This window comes from Nyctereutes procyonoides, unplaced genomic scaffold, assembly GCF_905146905.1.
Source record: "Nyctereutes procyonoides isolate TBG_1078 unplaced genomic scaffold, NYPRO_anot_genome, whole genome shotgun sequence".
Classification (NCBI taxonomy): Eukaryota; Metazoa; Chordata; class Mammalia; order Carnivora; family Canidae; genus Nyctereutes; species Nyctereutes procyonoides.
In genome coordinates, this window is record NW_026575020.1 from 13587878 (window position 1) to 13598277 (window position 10400).

Here is a 10400-nt window from a genome sequence, read left to right on the forward strand (position 1 = left end):
AGCCATTAGAAACGACAAATACCCACCATTTGCTTCGATGTGGATGGAACTGGAGGGTATTATGCTGAGTGAAGTGAGTCAATCGGAGAAGGACAAACATTATATGGTCTCATTCATTTGGGGAATATAAAAAATAGTGAAAGGGAATAAATGGCAAAGGAGAGAAAATGAGTGGGAAATATCAGAGAAGGAGACAGAACATGAGACACTCCTAACTCTGGGAAATGAACTAGGGGTGGCGGAAGGGGAGGTGGGTGGGGGGTGGGGTGACTGGGTGACGGGCACTGAGGGGGGCACTTGATGGGATGAGCACTGGGTGTTATTCTATATGTTGGCAAATTGAACACCAATAAAAAATAAATTTATAAAAAAAAAAAGATGGGTAAGTAGCAGCTAGCACCATCTCCACTTAACAAATAAGAAAGTGAGGTTCAGAGAGATGGAAGCACGATCAAGTTTGCACATTATGGATGCTGGGGTAGAGCCAAACTCTCCAGTCTTTAAAGACCACTGTTCTTCCCGCAGTGCTCAAAAGGGCCTCCTGAAATATGCTGTCAGTGAGCGGGGTAAGCAGCCCACTCCAGACTTAGGGTTATTTTTCTAAAGACAATAAAATCTCAGTAAGCTGACATCCTTTTTAAATTCAAATCATCTGTAAATATTACATAAAGAAATTATTAAATAGGAGCACCAGGGTGGCTCAGCGGTTGAGCATCTGCCTTCGGCTCAGGTCGTGATCCCAGGATCCAGGATCGAGTCCTGGATCGGGCTCCCTGTGAGGCGCCTGCTTCTCTCTCTGCCTGTGTCTCTGCCTCTCTCTCTCTCTGTCTCTCATAATAAATAAATAAAATCTTTTAAAAAGGAATTATTAACTATATTCTTTAAAAAATATGTCCCGAAGGTATGTAGCACTGGTGAGGATGAAATCCTCAATTCAGAGGAGTAAGCTGCTATTTCTGTGGTCACTTGGCCAGCTCAAAGGAAAACAATGACCTCTCTGTAGTTGTCTGAGTTAGTGCTAATGTTGTGTAACTGATATTGAACCTAAATGTTCTGCGGGCTCTGATGGTATAAAGACAATTTGAACAGATTGTAAACTGGGGCGGGGTGTGGGGGTTGGGGGGGAATCATGCATTGTCAGCAAAGTTGCTCAGACTTAGATCTTTGGTTTTTTGCTCTCTGCCACATCCTTCTGTTTTTATATCGTTTTCAATAACTGAGGAATTTTAGGAGTATTATTTTAGGAATAGATATTTGTCACATTAGGCATCTTGGGATTTTTTATGTGCATTGTTAAATTTTTCATTGCTTTTGCTCTTCATGGTCAAATCGAACACTGACTGTATTGTTTTATCAAATAAATATCTTCAGTGGAACAAAAAAAGAAAACGTATACCTTTGTAGAAATTTCTACTGTGTTCAATGTAAATTGGACATATTAGAAATTAAGAAAAGTATTTTTTAAATTCAGTAACTTTTGTCCATATCAGTAGTGTTCACAAAAAAAAAAACATGATGTGGGGGCACCTGGGTGTCTCAGTGGTTGGAAAGGTATCTGTCTTTGATTCAGGTCATGATCCTGGGGTCCTGGGATCGAGTCCCACATCAGGCTCCCCACAGGGAGCCTGCTTCTCCCTCTGTGTCTCTGCCTCTGTCTGTGTGTCTCTCATGAATATATAAATAAAAAAATCTTTAAAAAAAACCCCAAAACATAATGTAGTATACAAGCCGCATACATAATTTAAATTTTTCTAGTAGTCACATTTTTTAGTAAAAAACAGGTGAAATTTTTTATATTCTATTTTATATACCATGAAATATCCCAAATATTATTTATGTCAATATGTAATAAAGCTAAGCAAATTACTAATGAAATATTTTGTGAGGTTTTTTTTTTTTTGTATCAAGCCTTCAAAATCCGGTATGTATTTTTATATTCATGCATTTCAGGTGCTCAGTGACCACATGTAGCTGGTAGCTACCATAGCTACCACATGGGACAGCATGGATCTAGATCCTTCTATTTCTACCACCTGCATCTAGGCTACTGTTGTTGCTCCTCACTCAGCTTCCATCACCAGGCTCCCAACTAGTCTCCCAACTTTCCTTCCTACTCACTTCGATCCATTCATTCTCCATGCAGCAACAAGGATGACTTTTTTTTTTAAGATTTTATTTATTTAATCATGAGAGACACACAGAGAGAGGCAGAGACATAGGCAGAGGGAGAAGCAGGCTCCCTGCAGGGAAACTGTTGCAGGACTCATCCCAGGACCCCAGGATCATGAACTGAGCCAAAGGCAGATACTCAACCACTGAACCACCCAGGTGTCCCTGGGTGACTTTCTTAAAATAGAAAATGGACCTCATCACTTCCCTGATTAGGAATCCTTTCTTGGGGCACCTGGGTGGCTCACTCGGTGAAGCATCTATCTCCAGCTCAGGTTGTGATCCCAGGGTCCTGGGATCTAGCTCCTTCCAGCTCCCTGCTGAGCAAGAAGTCTGCTTCTCCCTCTCCCTCTGCCCCTGCCCCTCCCCCCCTCGTGCAAGCCCTCTGTCTCAAATAAATAAATAAAAGCTTTAAAAAAATCCTTTCTTCTCACTGGACTCAGAATAAAATCAGAATCCTTACCATGCACCAAAGAACCCCGTGGCATCTCCACCTGCTGCCCTTTCCAGCCCCACTGTGACCACTCCCCTCTAGCTCCCTGCAATCCAGCCACACTTAACAAACCCTTTCTCAGCACCTTTGCACATGCTCTTCCTCCCTCTTTTAATGACTGGATCCTTCTTATCCTTCAGGTTTTGATTTGAAATTCTCTTGCTCAGGCAAGCCTGCCTGTACCAACCTCATGAAGGTTCCCTGCCCCTTCCCCCGCCCCACTATTCCACTCCACTTTCATAGTACTCACCATAATGTGTAAATACTGGTTTTGTTTACTTTTAAAAGTCTGGCTCTTCCACTGTACTATCAGCTCTAAAGAAGTGTGTATTACTTTTGTACTTTAGAAAAAGAAGAAAAGGAACCTCCGGTGGACAAGAGAGGTGCTTCTAGAGACAAGTCAGGGGCCTATAACCCACCCTGGGAGGCTAGCTCAAGGTTTCAGGGGAAGGGGCAGAGGGCTCTTCAGGTGTGATGGCTGGGCCACTCAAATGTCCCTCTACCGATATTGTCCTAAAGGGATAACTATAGGAAAACTGAAAGAGCACGATCACTCTGTAATGAGTGTCACTCTGGTGGGAATTCTTTTCTACCCTCTACCCCGATTTTCAAGGAAATCAGTCGCGGGATCAAAGGGGGTGAATTTACCCCAAAGATTCAGATGCAATGAAACGCCGGGACACCTGCACCCCGATGTTTCTAGCAGCCATGTCCACAATAGCCAAACTGTGGAAGGAGCCTCGGTGCCCATCGAAAGATGAATGGATAAAGAAGATGTGGTCTATGTACACAATGGAATATTACTCAGCCATTAGAAACGACAAATACCCACCATTTGCTTCAACGTGGATGGAACTGGAGGGTATTATGCTGAGTGAAGTGAGTCAATCGGAGAAGGACAAACATTATATGTTCTCATTCATTTGGGGAATATAAATAATAGTGAAAGAGAATATAAGGGAAGGGAGAAGAATGTGTGGGAAATATCAGAAAGGGAGACAGAACATAAAGACTCCTAACTCTGGGAAACGAACTAGGGGTAGTGGAGGGGGAGGAGGGCGGGGGGTGGGGGTGAATGGGTGACGGGCACTGAGGGGGACACTTGACGGGATGAGCACTGAGTGTTATTCTGTATGTTGGTAAATTGAACACCAATAAAAATTAATTTATAAAAAAAAAAAAACAAAGGGGGTGAATCTGCAGTGCTGTTGAAGCTGCAACTCCCAAAACCTCCACAAGGTGGCAGCCTAGAGAGCAGCACCAGGGGATAACCAAGGTCACGGGAAAGAAACACAAGGCCATGGAGGTTAATTCTTCTAGAAGCTGCCAGGAATTCACTGTAAATGGAGAGAGATGGCCCTGCTGTGCCTCAGACTGTTTTCCTAGGATTTTAATCAAATCTGAAGATCTTCATTGGATGCAGAGGCCTAGGAAAGCTTCATTACCAATTACCAACAGAAAGAATGCTACCAACCAAAATCACATCATCCTTACACAACTGATATTTCCATTTGTGTGGGTTTCCTGTCTTTTTGTAAAAGGAATTCTTGGGGTACCTGGCTGGGTCAGTCAGTACAGCATGCAACTCTTGATCTTGGGGTTGTGAGTTTGAGCCCCACATTGGGAGTAGAGATTAAAAATAAAATCTTTTTTAAAAATTAAAAAATAAAAAGAATTCTCAAATTTCACTGCTTAAGGATCAATGATAAACCTGACACCATCAAGCTCCTGCCATCAACACACCAGATTCTCTCTTAAAAGGATAAGACAGTGGGGTCCCCTGGATTGCTTAGTGGGTTAAGCATCTGTCTTCAGCTCAGGTCATAATCCCAGGGTCCTGGGATCAAGCCTCCCATCAGGCTCCCTGCTCTCTGAGTAGTCTGCTTCTCCCTCTCCATCTGCCCCTTTCCCCTACTCTCTCTCTCTGTCTCTCAAATAAATGAGTAAAATCTTGAGAAAAAAAAAAGGATAAGATAGTAATTTCTTTTTTTTTTTAAAGATGTATTTATTTATTTGAGAGGGAAAGTGTGCGAGCAGGGGTAGGGGAAGAGAGAGAGAATATGCAAGCGGACTCCCATGGAGCCTGGAGCCCGATGAGGGGCTCAACCCCAGGACCCAAGCCTAAACCAAGGGTCAGATGCCCAACTGACTGAGCCATCCAAGTGCCCCAAGACAGTGATTTCTAATTCTGTCAGCTTTAAGAACTTCAGAGACGAGGGAAACATCTTTATTTTTCTTTTAAAGATGTTAGTTACTTATTCATGAAAGACACACAGAGAGGCAGAGGCACAGGCAGAGGGAGAAGCAGGCTCCATGCAGGGAGCCCGATGTGGGACTCCATCCCAGCACTCCAGGATCACGTCCTGAGCCAAAGGCAGACGTCCAACCACTGAGCCACCCAGGTGTCCCAGGAAACATCTTTAAAAACAAAAACAAAACCAATTATAGGAAGATGCTGAATCTGTCCCAAGAGAATTGTAATATGTTCACATTCTTTAGGCCCGGAGTCAATTAAATAACTTCTAATATTCCTTTTTGTAGTTGTTTTCTTTTCTTTTCTTTTCTTTTTTTTTTGTCTACCTTTCCCATTAGACTATAAACTTTTTATTTTTACGGTATACATATAATTCTTTTATAATATTTATAATAACAACTGCATAAACTGCACATGAATAGTATACATGTTAATCTACAGGCACACCATACAAGCAGATGTTAGATTTGGGCAGGTGTGGTGGATTAGAGCATCAACATTGATTCGTCACCACTGCCACCACATACGTATGCTCTTTGCCATATGACTTTGCAACCTGCCCTTTGTGGGCTCAACCAAGGAACTTGCTTCAGACAATGGGGTGGTATCAGACACAACACAAACAAGGGTACCTGCAGTGTGTTTGTGCAGCAAGGTGCACCCTCCTGCATTTCTGCCATTGCTACAAAAAAGAGCTTCCCCCAAATAGCTGTCCCTCTCCCCTTCAAGCAGAGCCTCAGAATTATCTCAGTTGGAAAGGATCTGAACAAGAAGCTCAGCCTACTGAGCAGTAGACCCACTCAACCCAGCCCCACTCAGCTCACTTGGCCTCTGGCCCCCACAGCATGAAGCATAGCCACCCAATACCTACAGATCCTTAAAATTACATGATTGTTATTTTAAGTCACTAAGTCTAGGAGTGGCTTATTACACAGCATCCTTCTGACAACAGCTAACTGATACAAGGGTTCCTACAAGATGGGTCCCAACCCAGGAGCTATTGAGTCTAAGTTTATTATAGGGTCCTGACAGAAACTTCCCCCAAAAATGAATGAATATCTAGTGTGTGGGCCTTTTGATATAATGGCAAAGATTGTAGAGCAGAGTCATCAGTGAACCTGAGCTTGAATCCTGGCTCTGAAACTTCATACCTAGGTTATACTGAAGCTGTACTTGGGCAGATTTCTTGACTACCCAAATTACTGTTTTCTCATTTATAAGAAAAAAATAATAATTATAACTTACCTCTCACAGTGTTTTGAGATTTTAAAAAAGAAAGGAAAGTGTGCCAGGGTGGCTCAGTCAGTTGTTGATTGTTTTCCTTTGGCTCAGGTCACGATCTCATGGTCCTGGGATTGAGCCCTGCATTGGGCTTCCTGCTTGGTAGAGAGTCTGCTTCTCCCTCTCCCTCTGCCCCTGCCCCCCTACTCATGCTCTCTCTTAATTAATTAATTAATTTTAAAAATTAAAAAAGGAAAAGAAATAATAGAAAAATTAATTTAAAAATAAATTAATTAAAAAAAGAAAGTATATGTAAAGTACTTGACAAATACAGGAAGGCTCTAATACACAGAAACCACTGTTACTATTATTATCAGTAGTGTTATTATTCCTCCTTCTCTTTGTGAAATCACTTTTGCTTATATTTGCATGTCCATCCCATTCTCAGGCATGTGATAGAAAGTCGACAAAAATGTTTTTGATGATCAAATGATGCAGAGATTAATCACACATATATTTAGATATATAATTCTAGGGGCGCCTGGGTGGCTCCATCAGTTAAACATCTGCCTTCAGGTCAGGACATGACCTCAGGGTCCTGGGATTGAGGACCAGCAGGGAGCCTGCTTCTCCCTCTCTCTCTGCCTCTGCCCTGGACTCATGTGCTCTCTCTCTCTCACTCTTCTCTTAAACAAGTAAGTAAGTAAGTAAGTAAGTAAATAATATATAATTCTGCATATTGTTGAAATAAAAATCCATCTTTATTAGAAAAGAAAACATGGTCCCTTTCCAAGAGGAGTTGATTCCCTGTTTACACCCCATGCCCCTGGCTTCCCTTTTCATACCCTCAGTACTTCTACACAAACACATACCTTCCTGTTTGGAGCAGTAAATACAATGGTAAGATGGTTTGGCTTTGGACAGGAGCCCAGCCGGCCTGCTGCATGCTTCCACAAGGGGGCTGTAATTTCTGCTCTGGGCCCAGGACGTGGACGTTGGCCCCGGCTTCCATCTGCCCAGCAGGTAGGGACAGCCAAGGTCAGCATCAGATCCCCAATGGCCAGTGCTAGGCTTCCCTCCAACCTAAACAGGAATGACAGGCAAAGTGTAGGAACATACGGTGGTACAAATAAACACACTGGAGGAGTGGATTGTGGATCGAATAATTTGTGAAACCACTTCTAAGACTGCTGTCACATTACACTTCATTCAGGAAAAGTGCTAAACCTTCAATTGGGAGAGAAAAGCTCGATTTTGGGAAAAAGGTACTGAAATCTGTGTTGTTTTCCTCTGTGGGATCTCAGTTGGGACGATCAGCTTTAGAGAGATTAAGACACTCTGGCAGTGGTTCTCTAAACTAGAGCTGCATTAGAATCACCTGGAGGTTCATGAGACATCTGTAACAGCCTCTCATGCGGAAGGTGAAGACAAAGAAAACCAATGAAAAGCCATAGGCACCCCGCCCAGCCAGATTTTTGCCAGATGATCAAACTACAGCCCTACTCGGTTGTCCCCACTGTGGTTAGCAATCTTCCCAAGACCATGCTCACTGACTTCCCCAGGTGGTATCTTCTCGGAGAATCTGGATTCAGACTCTGTCCCAGACCACTCAACGCATCAACTCCAGGATCTTTCATATATTAGTGCCTTTACTCCTATTTCCTGACAGAGCCAGGTTTGTGTTTGTTTTTTCGAAAGAAAACTATATCGTTTAGGGATACTTTCAGGGATGGCAAAACTATCAAAGGCAAGGGAGTGGAGAACATAAAGATTAGGATAGTAGTCTCCCGATGAGGATAGCAATCAGGTGGGCAGAGGAGAGGCTCCTAATGTTCAACATGTTAACCTGTGTGGTGGGCACACAGGTGTTTATTAGTGTTTTTAACTGCATATGTGTTTAACTGCATGTATGTGCATGTATGTTTCATAAGATCTTTTGTGTGTGTGATATATTTCACAATTAAGCCAAAAAAAATGTTCGAACAAGTAAATAAAATAATTATGTGGGGAATTGTTAGGCACACAGAATCTCAGCTGCACTACAATTCTGATTCGGGTGACCTGGTCAGGACCTGGGAATCCACATTTTTAGAAAATGCTGCTGTAGGTGGTGAAAGAACATATCTTGAGACATCTGCCTGTCTTGAGAGCATGACTGGCTTTGGCTTCAGACTAACTGGAGTCAAAGCCCCAACTCCACTGACTCTTGGCTATATGACATCAAACAAGTTTTCTTCATCTGTAAAATGAGGATGATAAACTTGGCACAGTGCCCAGGCTCTAACTAAGCAGGCAACACAGGTTGGCTATAATAATAACTATTATTATTATTTCCTTTAGTGTAAGACTGTCTCCCTCAGGGGTGCCTGGGTGGCTCAGTCGCTTAAGTGTCTACCTTCAACTCACATCATGATCTCGGGGTCCTGGGATGGAGACCCGCATCTGCATCCTCTGTAACTGGGCTCCCTGCTCAGCAGGGAGCCAGCTGCTCTGTCTCCCTCTGTCCCTCCCCCCAGCTCATACTCTCAATCTCTCTCTCTCTCAAATAAATAAAATCTTTTTTTAAAAAAGTGTCTTCCTCAGACCTGCTAATCTCTATTAATCTGTCCCTATATAGATAAATTTCCCAGATGATTTTCACTTAGGAAAGAGAGATTATGATTGTTTAAAAAAAATTTCCATAACCCTTAAACGTTTCATATCCTTTACCCAAATGTGAGAATCTGAGCAAAGAAACCTAAACAGAGGAATTATATATATCATAGCAAAATATTTGAGACAAAGAGCCAAAAACAGAGGTAAGGTCACAACTGTGAACTGTCTTCATAGAATGGAATATTAAGAAATCACTAAATATAAATTCAAAAAAAATGTGTAGAAGTTATTTTGGAAGTGAAAAAAAAATAGCCAGAGAACATATCCACCATACAATCAAAATTACGTATAGAAAAAGTAAACCAGGGATCCCTGGGTGGTGCAGCGGTTTAGCGCCTGCCTTTGGCCCAGGGCGTGATCCTGGAGACCCGGGATCGAATCCCACATCGGGCTCCCGGTGCATGGAGCCTGCTTCTCCCTCTGCCTGTGTCTCTGCCTCTCTCTCTCTCTCTCTCTCTCTCTCTCTCTCTGTGTGTGTGTGTGTGTGTGACTATCATAAATAAATAAAAATTAAAAAGAAAAGAAAAAGTAAACCACAGTTTACTTGCCAGGATCTGCAAGTACAGGTTGTCATTGGGGTGAGAGATGGATAATTCTTCTTCCTTTTTTTTCCTTTTCTACATTTTCCAAATGTTCCACAATGGAAATTTTTTTAAAACCCCTCAATTTTTAAAAGTGTATTCTTTGTTATGTTTTCATATCAAAACTACATTAAGAGCTCTGCCTCAATTAGGATCCACAGATGTGTACGGCCAGGATCGATCTGCTCCAGGTCTCACCATGCAGCCTTACGCTCTTCCCGCTTCCCCCACACCCAGCCTCCAAGCTTCATAATCCAGATGGTCAAACACTTTAGATGACTACTCAGAGCGTGACCTGGAAACCGTCAACATCAGCATCACTGAACCATGTGTCAGAAATGCAGACTCTCAGGCCTCTTCCCTAAAAAGGGAATTAGAATCTGCATTTTAACAAGATCCCCAGGGGCAAGGTTCTTAGAGAAATAACAAAATAAGAGACACTCTAATGGTTTCGTTTGGATTTGAAGCTCACTTGGACCACTAACTTAAAACAAAGGGACCTCAGTCCCAATATCGGCTTCGAGGCCTCAAGCGTGTTTCTCTGCCGCTCTGTTGCCTTGGTTTTCCTCATCTGGGAAATGGGGATGATAAACTCAGCCTGGTGCCTAGCAAGTGCAGAGATGGAGGCTGCAGTGCAAGTAAGCCATTACTGATGGGTCTAAATAAATGCTTCTCGTCAGGCTTGTGACAATAGGCCCGGCACTCCGGGAGAGCTGGGGGTTCCCGGCCTCGGTACCCGGCCCACAGCGCGTGTGTAATAAACAACTGGCAAGAACGCAGGCGACATTTATTAATTCCTGACTTGGATTGTTCCATGCTTTTTTTTTTTTTAGGATGTAACACAATCAAAGCTGCCAGTTTTCTCCCTTCCATCATGCAAAACCGGGCCAGCTCCCACCTCCGCCAGGCCGTACGCTTACGCTTACTGTCAATTCCTAGGGCTACAGCGGTGCACGGCTCTACCTCGCAGCCCACTACCGCCGCACCTGACTGTGACTCCGCCCACCGCCCCAGGCCACGCCCACGG